General features: G+C 41.0%; 1 long non-coding RNA gene across 6 annotated transcripts; it reads right to left on the reverse strand.

Moving 5' to 3' along the window:
- Window positions 1-918: 918 nt before the first annotated feature.
- Window positions 919-13,506, reverse strand: LOC130151853 (uncharacterized). Of its 6 annotated transcripts, none has more exons than XR_008822751.1 (6): window positions 6,652-13,506; window positions 3,652-5,891; window positions 2,858-2,957; window positions 1,842-1,880; window positions 1,635-1,716; window positions 919-1,535 (listed from the first exon to the last, which is right to left on the reverse strand). It is a non-coding gene; the product is annotated as an uncharacterized LOC130151853 (long non-coding RNA). The 6 variants fall into 6 exon arrangements; XR_008822749.1 differs by having other exon boundaries at window positions 3,652-4,733; window positions 5,814-13,506; XR_008822752.1 differs by having other exon boundaries at window positions 3,652-3,804; window positions 4,626-13,506.
- Between the last annotated feature and the right edge of the window lie 7,429 nt (window positions 13,507-20,935).

Raw genomic sequence — 20,935 nt, forward strand, 5'->3', positions numbered from 1 at the left:
TTAACAACTTCAGGATTCCCAGAACTGTTCCACATTTCAGGGATGAAATTGAGATCTTTAATTTTTCTTTATTTTCCTATGTATTTCTCCACAGCTTATAAACCAGTGATTTAAGGGGACCACAAACTGAAAAAAGGAGGGACAACAATACTTTGTGTCTTCGAGGAGACCTGGAACACCTGCTATGAGTGTTGCTCACCATTCACACATGTGCTGCTATTTTGAATTAAAGAGAATACAAAAAACCTACTTGCATGTTTGAAACCTTATGGTATCAATAAAGTGTCAAAATCGCTGCAGTTCTGATGCAGTGATATTGCAAGTACCACTTGCATTATTTTTTTGCAATGCCTGTTTTTATATTCCTATAGTGCTGTTGCACTTGCAGCAACAGACAATATAACTGCCTCTTTAGGAGCTTCTCAGCAAAATCACATACTAATAGCACCAATCTGGCTCAAAAGTACAAGGTCATTCTGATCCTTTGCAAATATATTCTTCACCAAGGGCAACTGCTACTAGAAGCAACCCCCTAGGTTGTTAAAATAGCAGATCATCTCTTATGGTATGTTAGAAGCACAGGCATTTGGGGAAGTAAAAAAAAAGATATCCTTATTACATTTATTTGCACAAAAATCAAAAGTCTTTCATTTGTGCTTCTAACATAAATGCTTAAATTCCTTTAAAGGAATTGCATTAAATATCTCCATATTTATCAGCTCCTATCAGTCCTCCTAGCATATAAAGGCAGAAGATGCAATATGTTTTTATATCAATATCAAATAACATGAGATCTGCAACACCTGTTATGAGCATATCTCAGCATTAACTTCTCAAAAGGAGTTAAACTACGCACAAATCACTTTGAACACCTTGAATAAATGCTTGCCCAAATGAGAAAGGTGCAGTATTTTCACTGACAAGAAAGGGGGTTTACCAAAAATGGTTCAATTTTATAACCTACATAATTAGAGTAAACAAAGAAAAAGGCAAGATATTGGAATTCTTTTCCATTGATGGACTTTTTTATTTAGAGATTTGTATTGAACATACTTAATGCAACAATCCAGGTATGATCTTTTTAGTCTATTGTATTTCATATCATGAAAATGTGAGCACATGAAAGGCCGTTACATGATATTTTAGGCCGAGCTGATGTGGGATGACACCTGGGTTTTGATTTTAGTGTCGGGGACAGAGCGGCTAAAGAAAGACGAGGGCAGCCTGAAATAACCCATATAGAAGAGTTACAAGCATTATCCTACTTTGCATAAAACAATTCCACGTGAACTATGCTTTTTTACAGACATTTTTTACACAAAAATGTTACAAATCACATATTACATTGGTATACTACAAAGAATTATAAAGAATTTCATGTAAAGAAAGTTTTAATACTTTTTGCCCACCAGTGACACCTCCACTTCATCCAGTGCCAGCCCTCTATCAGTTCAGAGGGCTGTGGGACGAATCAGATCCCCATTCACATCACTCACTGCAGAAGCCAAGATCCGTGTAATGAGCATGACAAGGGACTGCAAAGAAAGAAACATAATTTTGCATGCATTACCTCGAAGAGTTAAATTTTACCTTTACTTCTGCTATGGTGTTTATGTGTCAGAATGTCAGCGCACCATTACAGAGGTCCCTTAAATCAGAAATCTCCTAGGTGATTGCGTGCTCCTCGTTTTATGGCCCCCACGTGGTCTGTGGAATCTGTTTTATAGATAAGGTAAGAACTCAGTGTTACTCCTCATAGTCCATGCAGCCTTTGCTACCAGATCACACAAATTATGAAAACAAATTGTGAATATAAATTATGAAAAAACCCTGCCTCTTACCTTGTTTTAAGTGCGTTTGAGAATCTTGTTCTTCCATCTCTAAAACAGGGAAAATGGCATCTTTTAACACAAGAACACATTGAAGTTAAATTAATAAATAGCTAAGGAGCACTATGACACTAGGCAAGAGTACGATAGGAAGTATTTCTATGCTGACAAGGTCAGTATTTCTACATTCAGGATTAAGTTTTAATCTTGCAAGGGAAACATAAGGGAGTCCCACATCTCAAACAAAGAAAACTAAAGTAAATACCTAATTACTACTCATTTTGGGGGTATCACCCATTCAGGGTGTTAAATTAGTCAGGGACTGTGACAAAAATTATATGAGAACTTGTAATTAAAGACACTTTCACATGACATACATTGAAAGGGGTCATAGTAAGATTGCAAAGACTTCTGGCATTTTCCAATATTTGTGTTCTTGATTTTGCATCCTTATTCTCCAAATGAAATCTTTCATAATGCTCTAAGATTGTTTTATTCTATCTTTATAATTTACGTTGGAGTTCAACACATTCAACTTCCTTCCATTGATGGGGATTTCAGCTCTTCACAGGAGGTCTCTGTAATTGAGAGTACTTTGATATTCATTGCCCCATGCTTACTGTGTTTTGGTCGTGGAACAGAAACAGCATTAAATCAATAGGTATAAATATATTCCACCATAACATGAATAACGCCAGCTTAGAGGAAAATTGATAAATTGGACTTTGTAGTCCGTTAAATAGGTAAAATATACTAATGCAAATAGAAGTACAATAGCATAATTCAGTAGAAAATGAAACTCTATAGCCTCAATCCTCAAAAGCACTTTAGTTCCTACTTCTCATTGAAATAATTTTGCAGACATTTTGCACCTGAACAACTTAAAAGATTTATGCCTTTAAATTTTTGTTGCTATTTTGCATTTTATTTTTGAATGAGTAACTCAGGCTGTTAGGCAGTTAGACCACAATTGAGAGGAAGCATACTATTTTTCATATACTGTGAGATCAACACATGTGGCCAAATACCTTGTCATATCAGTCACTGATTTCCTTTTTGTTTACCGTAACCTTTCTGGAAGAGCAGAGGGAAGAGGACAGCAAATGGAACATCCAGGAAAACGACCACCTAGAACACACAACAGTCTAGTAAATAAATGCAAAATACCTTAAGAAGACAGTGGGAAAGGATTAATTCAACCTATGGCAATCAGGTTATATCCTGTATAATGGTATTTCATAGATTGCTAAGAAATAAAAACAGTACCTGTTGTAAAATTACCTATCCCTGTTAGTTTCACTGGTTCTTTTCTTGGCTAGCCATTTCAACAAAATGGGTATAATACATTCAAGTTACTTCTTCACCTTTTTTCTATCTGTCAATGTTTGGTTATTTTAACCACGGCTGTAGTGGGTTTGCACGGCAAGGTTTTGGTAAGGGGAGGGGGCTACAGGGGTGGCTTTTGTGAGAAGATGCCAGAAGCTTCCCCCACATCCAAGAGAGCCAATGCCAGCCGGCTCTGAGACAGACCTGCTGCTGGCCAAGGAAGCACCCATCAGTGATGATGGTAGTGCCTCTGGGATAGCATATTGGGGGGTGGGGGGTGGGGTGGGGGTATGTGTAGGAAATCTGCACCCCTGAGACAGGGGAGTGAGACTGTGTGAGAGCAGCAACTCTGCAGACACCCAGGTCAGTGAAGAAGGAGGGGCAGGGGGACTTCAGGTGCCAGAGCAGAGATTCCCCTGCAGCCTGTGGTGAAGACCATGGTGAGGCAGGCTGTGTCCCTGTAGCCATGGAGGCCCACAGTGGAGCAGATACCCACCTGCAGCCCATGGAGAACCCCACACCGGAGCAGGTGGATGCCCAAAGGAGGCTGTGACCTGAGGGATACCTGGGCTGGAGCAGGTTTGCTGGCAGGGCTTGTGATCCCACGGAGGACCCACGGTGGAGCAATCTGCTCCTCAAGGTCTGCGCCCTGTGGAGGGGACACACGCTAGAGCACTGTATGAAGAACTGCAGCCTGTGGGAAGGACTCATGTTGGAGAAGTTCATAGAGGACTGTCTACCATGGGAGGGACCCCACACTGGGGCAGAGGAAGAGCGTGAGGAGGAAGGAGCGGCAGAGACATGTGATGAACTGACCATAACCTCCATTCCTCATCCCCCGTGCTGCTCAGGGGGAGGAGGTAGAGAAATAGGGAATTAAGTTAAGACCAGGAAGAAGGGAAAGGTGAGGGGAAGGTGTTTTTTCTGATTTAAATGGTAATAAGTTAAACTAATTTTCCACAAGTCAAGTCTGTTTTGCCTGTGACTGTAACTGCTGAGTGATCTCCCTGTCCTTATCTCAGCCCACGAGCTTTTGTTATATTTTCTCTCCCCTGTCTGGTTGAGGAGCGGAGTGACAGAGCGGCTTTGGTGGGCACCTCGCATCAAGCCAGGGTCAAACCACCACCATAGATCACCTCAATAGTTGAGTGTCTTGCAATCTTCTATTCCCAGCATCCCGAGAGATAAAATTATTTCCATTTTATAGATCGGGCGACAAAATACACTGAGAAGACTAGAGGGGCAAAGGCGTTAGATGCCCTACCACTCATGGAAAGTCATAGACCAACGTTTGGCATTAGGCTCCTAAAAAATGCATTGAAAGAGCCTGCGACCTCCCGCTGGCATTTTTTGTGTTAATGTCCTAGTCAGGAGTCACTTCAAGCTAGCTGATGCAGAGGTGTGCTAAGACCCACTGCTCTCTATGGTGAAGGAATGCTATTCTTTCTCTACATGTCACAGTCCCTTTACCTTCTCCTGCAGTAAAATCAGCCTTTTCTCCAAAATAGTTGAAAGACAGTTGTACTGCAGCTTCTGCCTCCCTTCATCCAATGTCAGTGGTTAAAGCACTCAGCCAGCCTGTAGGAACATAATTCCAGTTCTTTTCTCTAAATGTGAGAAACTTGCAGTTGCCACGGTGAATTCTGCTATGGGGTTGCATAATGTTGTGATATATGATGTTTGTAGCATTATCTGTTGAAGCTGCATAATTTTGATTGGCAAAATATAGAAGGAAATAGTAAGTGTGAGCAGGGCTGGTTAAGTGCACTCATAAGAGGAAAAGCTATGAACCAGGTTCTGCTCCTCTGAATACTTAATACAAGAGACTTAAACATTCATTGAATTCAGATAATATTTACTTAAGTCATTAGTCAATATTTTCCTCATTAAGGATAGCAGGATTTGACCCATTCTACAATCAATCCAATGGCACCATGTAAATAATGTAGTTTTTTAAATCACATCTTTCATACAGAAGGATTCCTTAAGCAAATGGAATGAAATTTACAGATGCAGCACACATAATATTTAGATGTAATATTAGCTCCATCAGGAAGAAAACATACTGAAAGTTAACAAAAATTGATTGATGCTCCCCGACTGGAAGTGTCTGTAATATTTTGCACAATAGCAATATGGAATATGTTAACTCCATCAACACCAGTGTCTCCTTTACAACTGCTGTTGCTATTCTAACCACATTATCAACCTCACACATGTTTACCTCAGGGATATTTAGCCAGCCATAATTGACTTTTGCTCAAAAACAAAGCTGCAGGCAAGGTTTAATCCTTTTGGGCTTGCCTTCTCACTAAAATAAATAAGTATCTAAGAGAATTCTAACTAGATCAAATATAAAATCAGAGAATGGAGGGAAACTGTTCAGTCTTTTTCAATTTTATATTTCTTAAAATTTTAATAATTAGAATGTCTAGAAGCTAACAAACTCTTCGCATGTAAGATGTTACAAATAAACAGAGGACTCAGCGTTTCCACTTCCAGTAACAGTATTTATCTGATCATTATTTAACCATCTCAAATCCCTTCATGGAGGCAGAGTTGAAAAAGGCCTCATTGTACTGATATCACACTAAACTTCAGCAGATAAGGTTAATGCCAGTTAGCACTGATTGCCCATAAACTCTAGGTGAGACTAACCTTGCCTGATATGCTGGGTGGTGTCGTGGTTTAACCCTGGCCGGCAGCTCAGCCCCACGTGGCTGCTCACTCGCTCCCCTTTGGTGGGAGAGAAGCAGAAGAGTAAAAGTGAGAAAACTCCTGGGTTGAGATAAAGGCAGTTTAATAAGTAAAGCAAAAGCCACACACACAAGCAAAGCAAAACAAGGAATTCATTCACCACTTCCCATCTGCAGGCAGGTGTTCAGCCATCCCCAGGGAAGCAGGGCTCTGGCACATGTAACAACAGTTACTTGGGAAGACAAACGCCATCACTCCAAATGACGCTACCTCCCCCTTTCATTCTTCTTCCCCCAGATCTATATGCTGAGCATGACGTCATATGGTATTGGGATATCCCTTGGGTCAGTTGGGGTCAGCTGTCCCAGCTGTGTCGCCCAATTTGTTGTGGCTACCTCAGCCCGCTGGCAGTGGGGTGATGTAAGAAGCAGCAAAGTCCTTGGCTCTGTGCAAGCCTGCTCAGCAGTAACAAACGCATCCCTGGGTTATCAACACTGTTTCCAGCACAAATCCAAAACACAGCCCCATACTGCAAAGAAAAATAACTCTGTCCCAGCCAAAACCAGCACAGGTGGATAAGACTAGAGTTTGGTAGATCCTGTAACCTGGTGCTACCCAGCAAAGAAAGCAGTCTTGCACTGCTTTTACTCACAGCCCCTTCTTCCCAGCCCTGCATAGGTTTGTCTCTTGTGCTGATACCAACATCTGTACAACTGTGTGGTAAATCATTCCAGAGACCTGAACTGGCTGAAAACTAGCCACTTTTCTCCCCGGTTAGTTTCAACTCAGATGCACTCACCACACGCTGCATCTCACGCTTTGCAATGAATACATGAAGAAGGGGGAAAACTCCAGAACAGCTTCTTCTGACAGCAGGACCAGCTTACACTGATAATTCATCTTTGTCTTCAGATAGGTGGAATGAAGCATATTCTGGAGTTGCAGATCTTTTCTTCACTAGCAACAAAAGAGGCTCAGAGAACTAGTTTATATTTAAATTTCTAATTGCAGGTAGTTGAAGTGAAAGGGACCTCATGCACGAGCACAGCAGTCCATACAAAGACAAAAATTAAAATAAAAATACTATATTAAGAGTGAACACCCTCTGTTGGGCTTAGTGGCTGGCTGGGGTCAATTATCTCAAGTGCAGGTAAATGCAATGAGTGCTAGGCTACGCTGTCCTATAGATAAGAAGGTAGGGCACTTGGGATAAAATCATTGCTCCATAGAAATGAACAGCAAACTTCTTGTTGAAATAAAGCACATAAGAATTTTATCCTAGTGTTCTATATTTGATCCTGCTTTTATCCTTTGCTTAGCTCTTAACAAATCGATTAATATCTCTCTTCTCTCTCTAGCTGTAAAGTGGTCATTACTGTATGGTCTTATTTGTAAAATGCTTTCTAATAGTACATATGCAAGAATTAATTAAGTGTAAAGTATATTATTATCTACTGACAAGTCATCTGCTGTGCTAGGAGAGCAATTACAGAAAATGTTCTGTATATTTATATGCAGATAAATCTAGATTTAAGTTAGAAGATTGGAGGGGGAAAAATAATGCCGAGTGCTTTCCTTCATTCAGTCTTTCATATACGAAACTTTGTATAAAACTTTTGTAAAGTTTTCTGTGACCTATGTTAAGAATTCTATTCCCTGCAGGAAAAAGAAAAAAGAAACACTTAACTCAGGCCATAAACTTACTCAGGTATACAGATAACTTTCATTGCTACAGTCAAGTAACCATGGTTCATATGAATACATATGTAGAAACAAGCTGCAGGTTAACCAAAGAATGATGTTCTGCACTCAAATAAATAGGAAGAAGTTTTATTTTCAGAATATAGCAATATTTCAGGTGCTCCTAGCAGACATATTTTTAAGCAAATATGTGTGTGTAAAGGAGGTGTGTGATGAGTCATGACATTACATTGACATCTTTATAGATTTTCAGGGATAAACGAGCAAAAACAAAATAGAAAAAGTCCACAGCAATAATCATGGTATGAAAGCCTGTGAAGAGTTCATACATACCGTGATCTATGAAACTTAAAGCATTAAAGATAAAGAAATCATGATTCATCACCAATGTTTAATGTCAAGATTTTTCTTATATATTTATGGAGTTGCAGACAACTGAAAATAATTTCTGCTCAGATTCTTAAAAGATGGGTTACTCCTATTTTGCAATATTATATGTCATCACCCGTCTAAAATAATTAATAGGTGGTCACCTCTTCTCTTATAGCGTTTCTATGGCAGGCCCAAAGTACTTGCAAAGCTGAAATTTGTTTTCATGTATATGAAAACACAACTATATTTTCACTGTATTTTAAGTCATATGTGAAGTGGTGTTACATTTTAGGAATATTAAATCAAGTCACTTACACATTGGTTGTACGAGTTGTCATTCGCTGGACTGCTGTTATTTAGGAATGAAAAAGCAGAAGCAGCAATTTAGCTAAGTAGCATGTAGGATGTTCCTGGTGTGTGAACAATACCGCATGTTAGTAGGTTAGCAAATTAGGGCCATTTTCTGTGTAAATTTCTGAACAACATCAGAAGTGCATGCTGGTTGTAGCATGCAGTGTTAACGAGTGTAATGGAGTGGAGCAGATATTCTACTCGGTATCCTTCAGCAGAGTAAGCTAGGACACAACAGCATCTAGAACATTCTCTAGAGCAATCCACTCCTTCCATACTCTTTGCTGAACTCAGTCTGCTATCATGCCTATCAGAAACTGAGAATATGGCATTGTTGGTATTTCATGTGTTATGGACTAGACTTTCTAATGAGCAAATATATGAGAAAGTTACACTTTCTCCACTCTCCAAACCTTTCTACATGAGTTATAACATTTACATTTTGATCTCACTGAGCCTATTTTACATGTAGGTTGTAAAACGTCTAGTCCATTGGGAACTATTCTATGTATGAATAAATAATCGGTTCTCTGTATGCTATAATGCATGTCTGTTAATGACACCACAAATCTATTGATCTCAGCCATCTACTTATCAAAATGGTTTTTTATGTCAACATGGGTGTAAAATATTGCAGTGGACAATGGCTGGCCAACCACTTTAGACAGAGTGAGGAGAAACTTGTGATGAAACACTGTCTTGGAATTTGTGTAGCTACAAATTTCATAAACCGGTAAGTCTCCCATCTCTGATTCTCTTTTAAATATCTGCCACATAACTTGATCAAGAGCTGATGTGTCTGGATCGCAGTTTTCCCATACACCCATATACCAGCCAGAGTTCATCTACTTGTTTGTGGGGTGGCTGCTGGCCTTCCCCTCCCTATATCTTTTATTCCACTTCCAGCTGCCCTGAACAGTGATCAATAAGTTACCAGCCTATTCTGCAATCAGTTTCCTAGCTCATTCCTGCTCCTACAAAAAAAAAAAAAAAAGACCTTTTTCTTATTCTTTTTAAATTTTTTATTACCTAGATCAATACAATCAGAGTTCTGTGTCTGTCTAGCCTCCACTCACCAGAGCCAGCCAGTGCAGGGACCTGCCGGTCTCTCAGTGATGTTCGTGTCAACAGGGTGATTTTTTTCCCCGCACATGGAGTTCATTCTAATTGCTTCCTCTGAGATGCTGGGGGTGGCCTCGCTTCCCCTCTCCACGACTCCCTGTCTCTGTCCTGCCATGTCTGCTCTATAAAATGACGCCTTCCAATTTTAGGCCCATTTTTTTTCCCCACAAGTAGTGAATGCTCTGTTAATCTTTAGGAATGATCCTCCCAAGAAGGCTGTAACTTCTATTTTAAGGAAGATTTCAGTCTGGGTGGATGATTTTTATGACCGCAGCTAGTACTATTTCTAGTCTGCCTTTGTTATCTAAGGTTTGGTAGAAGGTCACAGAAGTTTAAATTCTGGACCGCCTTGTCAGAAATACCTGCCTGCAGAGTTTTGAACTGCCCATCCTGTTACAGAGCTGACTCTGCGTTGCTCTGGGTTTACAGAAGCCCTCCTATCAATAGCAGAATTTTCTGTTAATATTCCGTGTACTTGTCAGACCCTCTATATTTTCCTCCTCTCCACATGTTTGGAAAAGCTGTCTTTCATAATTCCAGTAGAAGATTCTGCCTAATAGACAACAACAATGGAGAAATATAATTCTAGGCATTTAACCAGATGTGTACAGTGCTTTTATCAGAGAAACTGCATAACTGTAAGACCAGCTGAAAAGAAATTGTGGTTTTACTATTCAAAATATTCTGGAACAAAATCTCCTCTTCCTCTTTCAAAGTTCTTCAAGTGTTAAAGGCATGGCCTTTATTTACAAGTATTTAGGGAAAGAAAAAGAGAGTGCACTTAGAACATTTAAGGAGGAAGAAAAAAGTGCTTTCATTGCTGTCCCGACAAAGAGTAAACAAATCACCGCAGCTATAATGACTTTCAGTTGTGTTAAAGCACTGTCAAGATTACTTCTAGTAATATGAAAGCCAAACTCTGAAATTAGAGTTGAAATTTAATTGGGAATGGAATATATTTTTCCCTGAAAAAAACCCACAAAAAAACCATTTTCAGTCTACACTAAGGAAGTGAGGAAGTAAAGTTAAAATATCTACAAATTTAAAAGAAACCTATTTGAAGCAACAATCCTGGATTTGTAGAAACACCACAGTTTCTTAAACATGGGGTCTGATTTTTCTAGGCATCAGCTTATTCAGTGAATTATAACTCTTTTCTTATATAGTACATTTAAAAGAGATCCAGTTAATCTAACAAATTCATAAATACATTATTTTTTAAGATTTTGACGTTAATATGCCAATAACATCCCAAATGTATTCTATAAGTTTTTGCCTGTTGTATTCCCAGATTAAATATACAGCTATAAAAAGTAAATAGTTCATTTAATGCTCAGCTTTTCTTGTATAAACTTGGTGAGATTTGAATTATATTTTAAGGAAACTCATTGGAAACCCTATAACTTCCTAAGAAATTTCAGTTCAATGCAATATCTAATAAAAGGCACAGCACTATTTCAAATTTAGGAGATTAAATCTACTGGAAATCTGAATGTAATCCAGTATTTACGTGATTAAAATGGATACGCAGGAAAAAAAAAGGTAATAATTTATGTACATAACTTTAGGCACCAAAGTTTGAAAAATGACCTGAAAATCTATGTAAAAGGATGAAAAAAAACCCCCACCACCCTATCAGCATGCATAAACCTTGGCTAGCTCTGATAGATGACTGTGATAAAATAAAGGCACTAGGTCAGGAAAATATTTTTGCCCTGAGCTGTCCGCTACGAAACCAAAAGCCCAGGTGGTAGTTTGAGGACCAGGAAGACAATTTTTTTCCATGTCAAATGCAATTATGCAGTACAGGTATTCTCATATGCATTGATCTTGGATTAACAAGGAATTGATTTAGAGATGAAAAAAGGGAAGTAACTTCCAGACCAGCACCAGACCCACAGTGAGCACAAGTAAACACAATTAAAAAAATTATTCTTCCAAAATCAACTAGAATCAATCTTTAAAATGATGTCATAGGAAAATATTTCTCAGAAGCAACTAGACAGGATTCCCTCTGAGCTTTATGTAATGAAAAGCAGCAACTGTACATAGCTTCACAGAAGTGCATGTCACCATACAAGAGAAACCCATATCTAATTATTCACCAGAAAATGGCCTCTCTGACATAAACAGGGAAAATTGTTTCATAAATCAATTTTGTGCTAACCTTCTGAACAAAAATGCACCACGCATTTGAGATGCAATTACCTTGCCTTGTACATCACAGGATAAGGTGACTTGATATTCAAGGGAAGGCAAGGTGAGAGTTGCTCTTTGTTCTCTGCACTCTACATGACAATCTATTATCAGAGAAATTATAAACATTCGCAATAAATATATCGTCCTCGACCCTCATGCACAGGCTCGCCTGCACCACCCACCCCCCCACCCCCCCATGTAGTATTTCTTCACACCAGGGCTAGTGACAAGCTTACCGCTATCCTACAGCAGCAACTGTTGTGTGTACTGTGCTTATCCCCCTCCCACTGATCACACCACATAAATAATTTAGGTCCAGCCTTTTCTGTTGTGTATATGGTTAATGGGCATTTGCATCTGCTTTCCAGAAGCTTCTGGAGTGAGGGCCGCTTAAATCAGAAGTCCTGATTTTTTACTATTTTATTATCTTTATTATGATCTTCTTCAAATAAGCAAACAATCATAAGAATAAATCAGTGCTTGCTTCTATAGAAAGAAGAATGATGCAAGCACTACTATTTATACTGTCTTAACACTACTGTATGATTTTTCCCACTTCCTGAAATTGCATTAGGGAATTTACAGAGAGGTACTTAAATGAAAAGCTCTTGCCTGGACTTCACAGAGCAGTACGGATAGGCAACCAAGGATGAGAGGTGGGAAGTCAAGGTTTTGGCTGGGGTAGAGTTAATTTTCTTCATAGTAGCTGGTCTGGGGCTATGTTTGCATTTATGCTGGAAATGGTGTTGACAATTCAGAGATGTTTTCATTACCGCTGAGCAGCACTTACACAGAGCCAAGGCCTTTGCTGCTTCTTACACCATCCCACCAGTGAGCAGGCTGGGGGTGCACAAGGAGCTGTGAGGGGACACAGCTGGGACAGCCGACCCCAGCTGACCCAAGGGATATCCCAGACCATATGACATCACACTCAGCATATAAAGCTGGGGGAAGAAGAAGGGGGGGAGGGGGGACAGGGACAGGACACACACATTTGGAGTGATGGCGTTTGTCTTCCCAAGTCACCATTCTGCATGATGCAGCCCTGCTTCCCTGGGGATGGCTGAACACCTGCCTGCCGGTGGGAAGTGGAGAATGAATTCCTTGTTTTGCTTTGCTTGTGTGTGTGGCTTTTGCTTTACCTATTAAACTGCCTTTATCTTTGAGATAAAGTTTTCTCCCTTTTACTCTTCTGCTTCTCTCCTCCATCCCTCTGAAAGACAGTGAGTGAGCAGCTGCGTGGGGCTTAGTGGCTGACCAGGGTTAAACCATGACAGTCCTTTTTGGTGCCCAGCTTGAGGCTAGAAGGGTCCAAGACAATGACAGGTTTGATTGGAATGTGCTAGATCAAATTTATGGCTGTTATTGCTGCTTGGCTATTAATTGGCAGGCTCCTGTGCTCGCCATGGGGCTTGCTTGCCTTTCTGTGCGTTATAGTCTAGTGCTCATTAGTGGCTGCTTCTTGCTTTCGCTGCTTGCTGTACCGCTGCACTGCTTATCATCTTACTCTGATGTGCCTGGCAGCGTTTTGATAACAGTAATGGGGATGCACTGGGCTGGCACACGGACAGGGCATCGCTGCTGTTTCTGTGCTGCTGTACTGGACAGGCTGGAACTCCAGTGTGAACTCAAGTCAAAGGGATTGTGTGACCTGTGGATGAGTCCATGCAGGAGCAGGACACCCTGAAGCATTTGTAGCCATCAATAAGTCCATGCCAGAACAGGTACATCTCAAAGCATCTGTGGCCATGGTTACGTCTGTGCCACAGCAGGTATGCCTCTGAAGGGAATGTGGCCCAAGAGTAAGTCCATGCTGCAGCAGGTACACCTTGAAGCATCAATGGCTGTGCGTGAAGTAATGCTGGAGCACCTCAAAGCATGTGGCCATGGATAAGCCCACAACAGAGCAGGTACACACACCCCTGGAGGGACTGCAGCCATGGCTAAGGCCTTGATGGAGCAGGTACATCTCTAAAGGCATTATGGCCCATGGAGAAGGCCATGCTGGAACAGGTGAACCTCAAAGCTACTGTGGCTGTGGGTAAGTCTATGCGACAGCAGGTATACCCCTGAAGAGACTATGGCTCATAGCTAAGGCTCCAGTTGGAGCAGGCACACCCCTAAGGGACTGCAGTCTGTGGATAAGTCCAAGCTGGAGCAGGAGCAAGCGGAGGAGTTCACTGCAATGTTAAACCCTACGGGCTGGTCCAAAGGGACCATGGGTGGACATTGCAATGGAAGTATCTTTAAATTGTTGTAAGCTGTGATTTGAGTTGAACGTTATAGAAATAACTAGCGGGAACCACCTGAACCAATGGAGGACAAGACTTACAAGAACCAGTGCAAGTGCAGCAGAGACCTGACCTGAGCTGGCTTTGGTGCCCAGAAACTCCAAGAAACATACCACTTGTTTTGTACTGAGTGACCACCATAACAAATGGAGACCAAAGTCATGGACTAAATAAACTCAGTGGACATTGTGGGGACAATTTGGAGACATTTATGGACATTTTAACAGACATTTCACTGGGGTGGTCCATAGACTACCTGTGTATGATATTAAAGGATGGGAAGGGTGGTGGTGGTGGGTAATGAGGATGTATTGGATAGTATGGGACCCAAGCATGATATAAATGGTATGGAATAAAGGGTAGAGACCATGCTGGTTTTGCCTGGGGTAGTTAATTTTCTTCATATCAGCTGGTACTGGGCTATGTTTTGGGGTTGTGCTGGAAACACTGTTGATAACACAGGGATGTGTTCATTACTGCTGAGCAGCGCTTGAACAGCGCCAAGGCCTTTGCTGCTCCTCACCCCACCCCACCAGCGAGTAGGCTGGGGGTGCGCAAGAAGTTGAGGGGACCCCAACTAACCAAAGGGACATTCCACACCATATGACATCATGCTAAACTCTATAAAACTGAGGGAAGAAGAAGGAAGGGAGGGGATGTTCAGAGTTACAGCATTTTGTCTTCCTAAGTTACCGTTACACGTGCTGGAGCCCTGCTTCCCTGGGGATGGCTGAACACCTGCCTGCCGGTGGGAAGTGGTGAATGAATCCCTCATTTTGCTTTGCTTGCATGTGTGCCACGGCACAGGTTAATAGCTTAGAGCAATCACACTCTGCATCTTCAAAGGAGTCTGGCATGCTTTTGCTTCTTCACATTCAGTTTAAATATTTTTTTTTCTGGGAGTGCGCTCTAGTCATCACTACTACTTTTGCCCCTTTAACGCACCTGTTTCTTTACATTATATGGACATTTTCTTGGCTTGGTCACTGCACATAACAGGGACAGTTTGGCTCAGATTCTTATGAAAGTGAGGTTATTTAAAACCTGTTTTTCTCTCACAGCACTGAGCGCATGCAAGAGCAAGTCTTTTACTCATGCCAAGAGCCAGCCATGAACCCAAGTACAGCAAGTCAAAAGCTGCCTCAGGAAGAGGTTGCTTTTTACCAACACCTTACAGCCAACAGAAAAGAAATGAGCTGTAAGGAAGTATTTTCTTGATGAGACTGCTATAAATCAATAGATAAAGGATTAGAGGGATATTCAAAATGAAGGTGTCAAAATGGGAATGCAGAGACAAGGCAGCACGGATGAAGGAAGCTGGTGGGCTTACCGAAGATGATACTATTTGCATAATACATCAGCTTATACTTTCCTGAGGATAAACATAAACAGGGAAATAAATGACTGTGGCAAGCCTTGTATTTGCTTAAATCTGAGATCATTAAAGAGCAAATATCAAATTACTAAGCATTAGCTTAGGTAATGTTTTTGGGGGAGGGTTTTTAATTCACAACATTGCTTGGCTTTGTCCTGACATATCTGACACCAGCACAGTAACTAACAATTTCTTATTTCACTACTAATTTTGGTTTTAAACCTTCAGGCCATGGTTTCCTTAGTGCAGTGTTGTGATAAACCCACCACTGATTGTGAACACATAATTCTGCATCTGGCTATATTATTTGCAAGTTATAATATTAATCTTTTAAATGCTGAGGATAAATTAATAAATACCATTGCTGGCATGAAATAGGTGAATGACATGGGTTGAAATATATGGATTGTGGCCACTTCATCATCCAATGTCAAAGCAAAGAGCATTCTGCCTTTCTCCATAACGTCATCCTATTCCACTTTTGTCCTTATATATATTATGTCTTCTTTTTTTGGCACGTGATATGCATTCAATTAAGTAATAGCACTCCACATGTGGCAAGTGCTCTGCTCTAGTTTTACCTCACAGTACCATGTGCCATGTATTAGCAAACTAGACAATGATCTGATTCACTATGTGTATTACTTTAAATGTGAAAACACTTCTCACAAATTGTATTTTTTGTATCTATCACTTAGTCTTCCACTGCTATTACCTGACTTTAAAAACTGTAGCAATTACACAGTGAAAACAACTTGGAAGTTCACGGCATCCTGCAGGAGACAACGCATTGTAATGCATATCCTCAATTCTCTGCAGGATTCAGCAGACTGCAAATCTGTCAGGGCCGAGTCTGCAGGGAAACTGTACTTTTCAGCTGTCTCTGCTGTATATAATCCACATTATATGATGCAGTAAGATATAAAATTGTCAGAAGAGCCCAGAGTTCTTCCCTCTTTACTTAAAATTATATGTGCAAAGACAAGGAGACTAAAGTAGAGTTTGTATGTTTTTGGAGCCGAAATCATATTGGCAACATGATGCATCATAAATTTGAAACCATCACCTGTCATGGCTGATCTTATGCAGGTGCTGAACAGTAGGCATTTGTGCTATAATAGCACCACGTTATATATCAGCCCTGGTAAGTGTTGGTCCACGCTTTTATCTAGTCATAGTAAACAAAAATAAGGAAATAAATAAGCACACAGCACTGTGAATACTCACAAGTAGATACATCTTTAAATAAATACTTGACAATAAAACCTTAATCATACTGACTTTAGTAAATCAGTAAAGAACTTTACAGATCCTGGACAGATGGTATTGTCCTACACTATTTCTTCAGAAGGTACACTGACACAGCAACATCTCCAAATTTTGGCAAGTGCTCATTGTGACAGAATCATCAGCTCTGGCTATAATTCAGATTTTGCTCCTTTCTCAACTTCAGTCCACAGTCTTTAGCTCAAGGTTTTTTTAAGTAGGATCATCTCTCACTCTCCTTGGAAACCTCTTAGGCAAACAGTAAAGCCCACAGAACTGTGACAGCTACCCTTTGGCACCAGAAGAAATGAGCAGCAAAGGGTGGGCTGGATAGGAACTGCTTGGTCCAGCCTTGCTGCAGCTCGAATAGCTGTGTCTGGACATGTCTTCATGCAAAACTTTAAATGTAAACTACTTGGACCAGGTAGGGTGGGGTTGCTGGACCTGTACCAAATAACACTTTGAGAGGTCAACAGTTTCAGTTAAAAAAAACATCAGTAAACCTGTCACTCCCTGTTGTGCACAAATCGCTCCAACTGCCCAATAAAATGCTGTGCAGAAATACCCTAGTTCACTTTTTCAGACCTGCATGGGGTAGCTGAGACAGCAAAAGCACATCACTGTTCATAGGACTCAGTAGCTTAACCAGCATTTTTTGGGTCTGATGCTCCTTCCAGAAGTGCAGGCAGGGCCATGGTGCAACCCCAGGGGGCCACCCTCACCGCGGCATCTCCCAGGCTGGGCCAGCTGCAGCCCAGCGCCATCACAGAGAAGGGGCACCCGGTAGGAAACATTTCATGCTCACGCTGCCAGTTGTCAGAGGAAGAAATCAGAACTTGAAATAATGGGAACCAGATAACTAAACAGATCATTAGAGGTAACCAGCTTGTCAACAGGTGATCAGACTGGGGGAAATGTGTGTAAGTCACATGTGCACGTGCAGACACACGTGCAGAGTAATGTAACAGTGTGTTCATTTTAGTGAGGTTAACATATGCTGCTCTTCAAACAGTAAAAGAGGAAAAAATTAAGGTTAAACTGAGGATTTTATTAAAATAAGATTACGCTCTTTAAAAATGTATTCTCATATAATGGCGACCATGCTCCAGTTCAGAGACTTTTCAACTTCTTTTTAACATGACTGAATAACAGACCTTCTCTTCTATGTATTTATAGCTTGACAGATGTAAAACTTTTAATTTGAATGACTTCACATTTTTGGCCATTATTTGAGGGTTAGAGGTGCAGAGGCCAAAAGGTGACAACTTCCATTACATGGTTATTATCTGCAGCTTGTGCTGAGAAAGTGGCTCCAGAAATTAAAACCTCAGGGCCACACCTCATACCTGTCCCTTGGTTTGCTGCTGCTTCCTTGCACAAAAATTTAAGCTCATCCCGTTAGTACAGAAAACAATCTATAATACAACAGCAGTGCAAAACTACAACCCAAGAAATACTGACACCAGAAGAAAATCTTTTTTGTTCAAATATTTAACAGTGAATTCGGTGCTTGTCAAAACTACTGGAACCGCAGCCCTTTCACAGCCAGGTCAGGCATCCTGGCTGCAGGGCTGGCAGAAACCATGAGTGCCCACACCCCATCCCACTCGCTTTATGAGGTGTAAGGAACGTCGACAGGAGCGGCTGTTTATCGGGCTGGTCCAGGACAAGTATTTATATTGGCTGCACTGAGCACTTTCACATTGTTGTAGACCAAAGAATTACAAACTCTCTTGTACGTTAAGAGCCAACCTCTGTTTTCACAGAACACAATGATTATTTGGTTGTTCTTGTAATGAGACTAAGGTTTAGTCTTATTAGGTTAAGCCACAATCATTAACTGACTGGTACCCATAAGAGGTAAATCAAAGGACAATGAGTAAGGCCAAGCGGGTGATTTCTTACTCTGATTCAGTCTCTGGGAATGGGTTTGGAGCTGTCACAAGAGTGAAGAAAGCAGCTTAGTATTTGTAGATCCCCTTCAATCCCCTTTCAGGCGCAGCTGTGCTGGCTGTACAGGTTACTGATCCCAGCCCCATCCTCCTGTCCTGCTGCTGCAGGTCACTGGATCTTCCAGCCTGCTGGCAGGTGGGCTCATATAGCACCTCCCAGGTTCGCCGAGACTAATTATTTCAACTTCTTAAGGTTATTTGGCTCATTTTGACTGAGGTGGTTTTGGAAGCAATTACACCAGCAACTGGGCAGCAGGCTGGTGAGAGGTAGCCCTCACTTCAGCAAAGGGATGGCTACAAGGAGCTTGGGGCTGCCTGGAGGCACCAACCTCTCCAAACAGTTCTGGTGCGCCTGGAATGGGTGTACAAACACCAGGTGAGTCTCGCTGGGGGAGCAGGGTTTGAACTACTTACTTCACGGGCAATCAAACAATCATCAGCTGATAACCACTTTTGGATATTGTGGATCTGACTGGTTCAGACAAGAGACCAGAGCTGAAATTCTCTGTGTTTGATAATCAAAGCTCTGAGCCAGCCAATTCCCTTCTGTTAAAACTGCCTACACGTGCTCACACACACACACGTTTTCTCTCTCTCCTTTGTCTCGCACCCTGAGCTGTAGTTGCAGATCTGAGACAGGGCTGGCTCTGTGCTATATTCTCTGCAATTACCCTGACATGTAGAGAAATCTACCTCTAGCTATTAGGACCTGCAACATCAGTGATGGTAGCAAAATAAAAAGGTTGATGCCATATTTGTCTAACTAAGGCAAGGCAAAAGCACTTCTCCAGTAAAAACCTTACAATATATAGCATCGACGAATGTAACATATATTATATTGGTGCGCTTATTCTTTTAAGATGCAAGCATAGGGGCTCTTGTCTGGGTCTGCAAAGCAGAGTACTTAGCATAAAAATATTATATCCTGTTTGTATAAAAGGAAATGGGCTATTCTTTACTTTCCTGTGGCATTACAATTGCCAGCCCAAATTGTCTATCACTTTCTGGGTAGTAAATTACTGCTTCTGTAGCAAAGATTCAGACCCACTGGCCTTAGCAGTTCCCTTTTAATCTTTCAACAGCACAATGAGCCTAAATCATGTAATAAAATTTACATAGCATGGTAGCACACAAGTATCAATGGCATTACTTCTATACGGTCAGTTTTAGAAAAATTCATTTTTTCAGAAGGATCCAAAATCCAGTCACAAACGTGAGCAGCAGCAAACAGTTGCCATAAGAAAAGAGGGGGCCTGGGTGATGAACTCTGGAACGTCTCAGCTGTGAAACCCTAGGCAACATGTATGAAGCTTTAGCAGCTAGGAAAAATGCAGGCACCTCCCCAAAGAATTTAACAGGGTAATCTGCTCCCCAGTGAAATTAAATTTAAATTTCCACGTGTGAGGAATCCAGGTTCAATACCTCAACAGTGGCAAAATCATCGTTTATTTTTTCCACCTTCAGCTGAAGTTAACCAGAAAACGCTCAGAGCCTGATCCCATGTCTCTTTTGCAGACACAAGCTGGAATGCCAGAAAAGGTTTCAACCAGGAAGTCAGGAAAATAGAGAGCATCTTTTCAGCAATATTAACAGGGCAAGACCTATCACTGGTTTAAACCCAAGGAAAATCAACTTGTAAGATGGTTGTGGTTGTCTGTGCTAGAAGGGAACACAGAGATCCATGAGGTCACTCCCAGCCCAATGTCGTTGTGTCTGTGCAAGCTTGCATTTACTTTGAGCGACTCACATAAGCATGTGCCTATAGCTTTGCAGGATGAAGGGCAACAGGTCCGATTCTACTCCATTAAAAGCAACCAGCAGATTTACATAGACTTGAACAGGAATAAGATATCCCTAAATTACTAAATCACAGTCATTAAAATACTTACATAAAAGAAAAAAATGCTCACTTTTCAAGGAAGCAACTGAAATAGCCATAAAAATAGATAAAAACTTATCAGCAGCTTTTAAACATTCCTTTGTTTAAATACGGATGCATCAAAGTCTATCAACATTTTCAAAAGCATTTAAGTGACTCGAGAATCTAAGATCATTACATGATTTTGAAAAACTTTTTATTCTAAATCAGATTGCACAAAAATCTGTGAATGTTGCATGGGATGGATGGACAGATGGCCAAATGGGTTTCTTCTCTGCATTACTTGCTTGCGGCTTCTCCCTCTGTTAGCTGCCTTTTTTACTACCACTTTTTTGGGAATTAAAAAAAAAAAAAAGAAAAGCAGCAGTACTCAGACATGCAGCTTGTTTCAAAGCTCTGGTGGGTAGCAGGGAAATACTTTTGAGATCAGGTGAAATGAATTCAAGACGAGTGAAAATGGTCTTTGGTTCTGCTCTGCTACCTTTTACTGAAGATTCACTGCAGAGACGTGAATCATCTTCATCCACACTGTGCTTCGCTTCTTGCAGGCATTTTTCACAGATCCCTCCTGCTTC

Source organism: Falco biarmicus, chromosome 6 (assembly GCF_023638135.1).
Source record: "Falco biarmicus isolate bFalBia1 chromosome 6, bFalBia1.pri, whole genome shotgun sequence".
Lineage (NCBI taxonomy): Eukaryota > Metazoa > Chordata > Aves > Falconiformes > Falconidae > Falco > Falco biarmicus.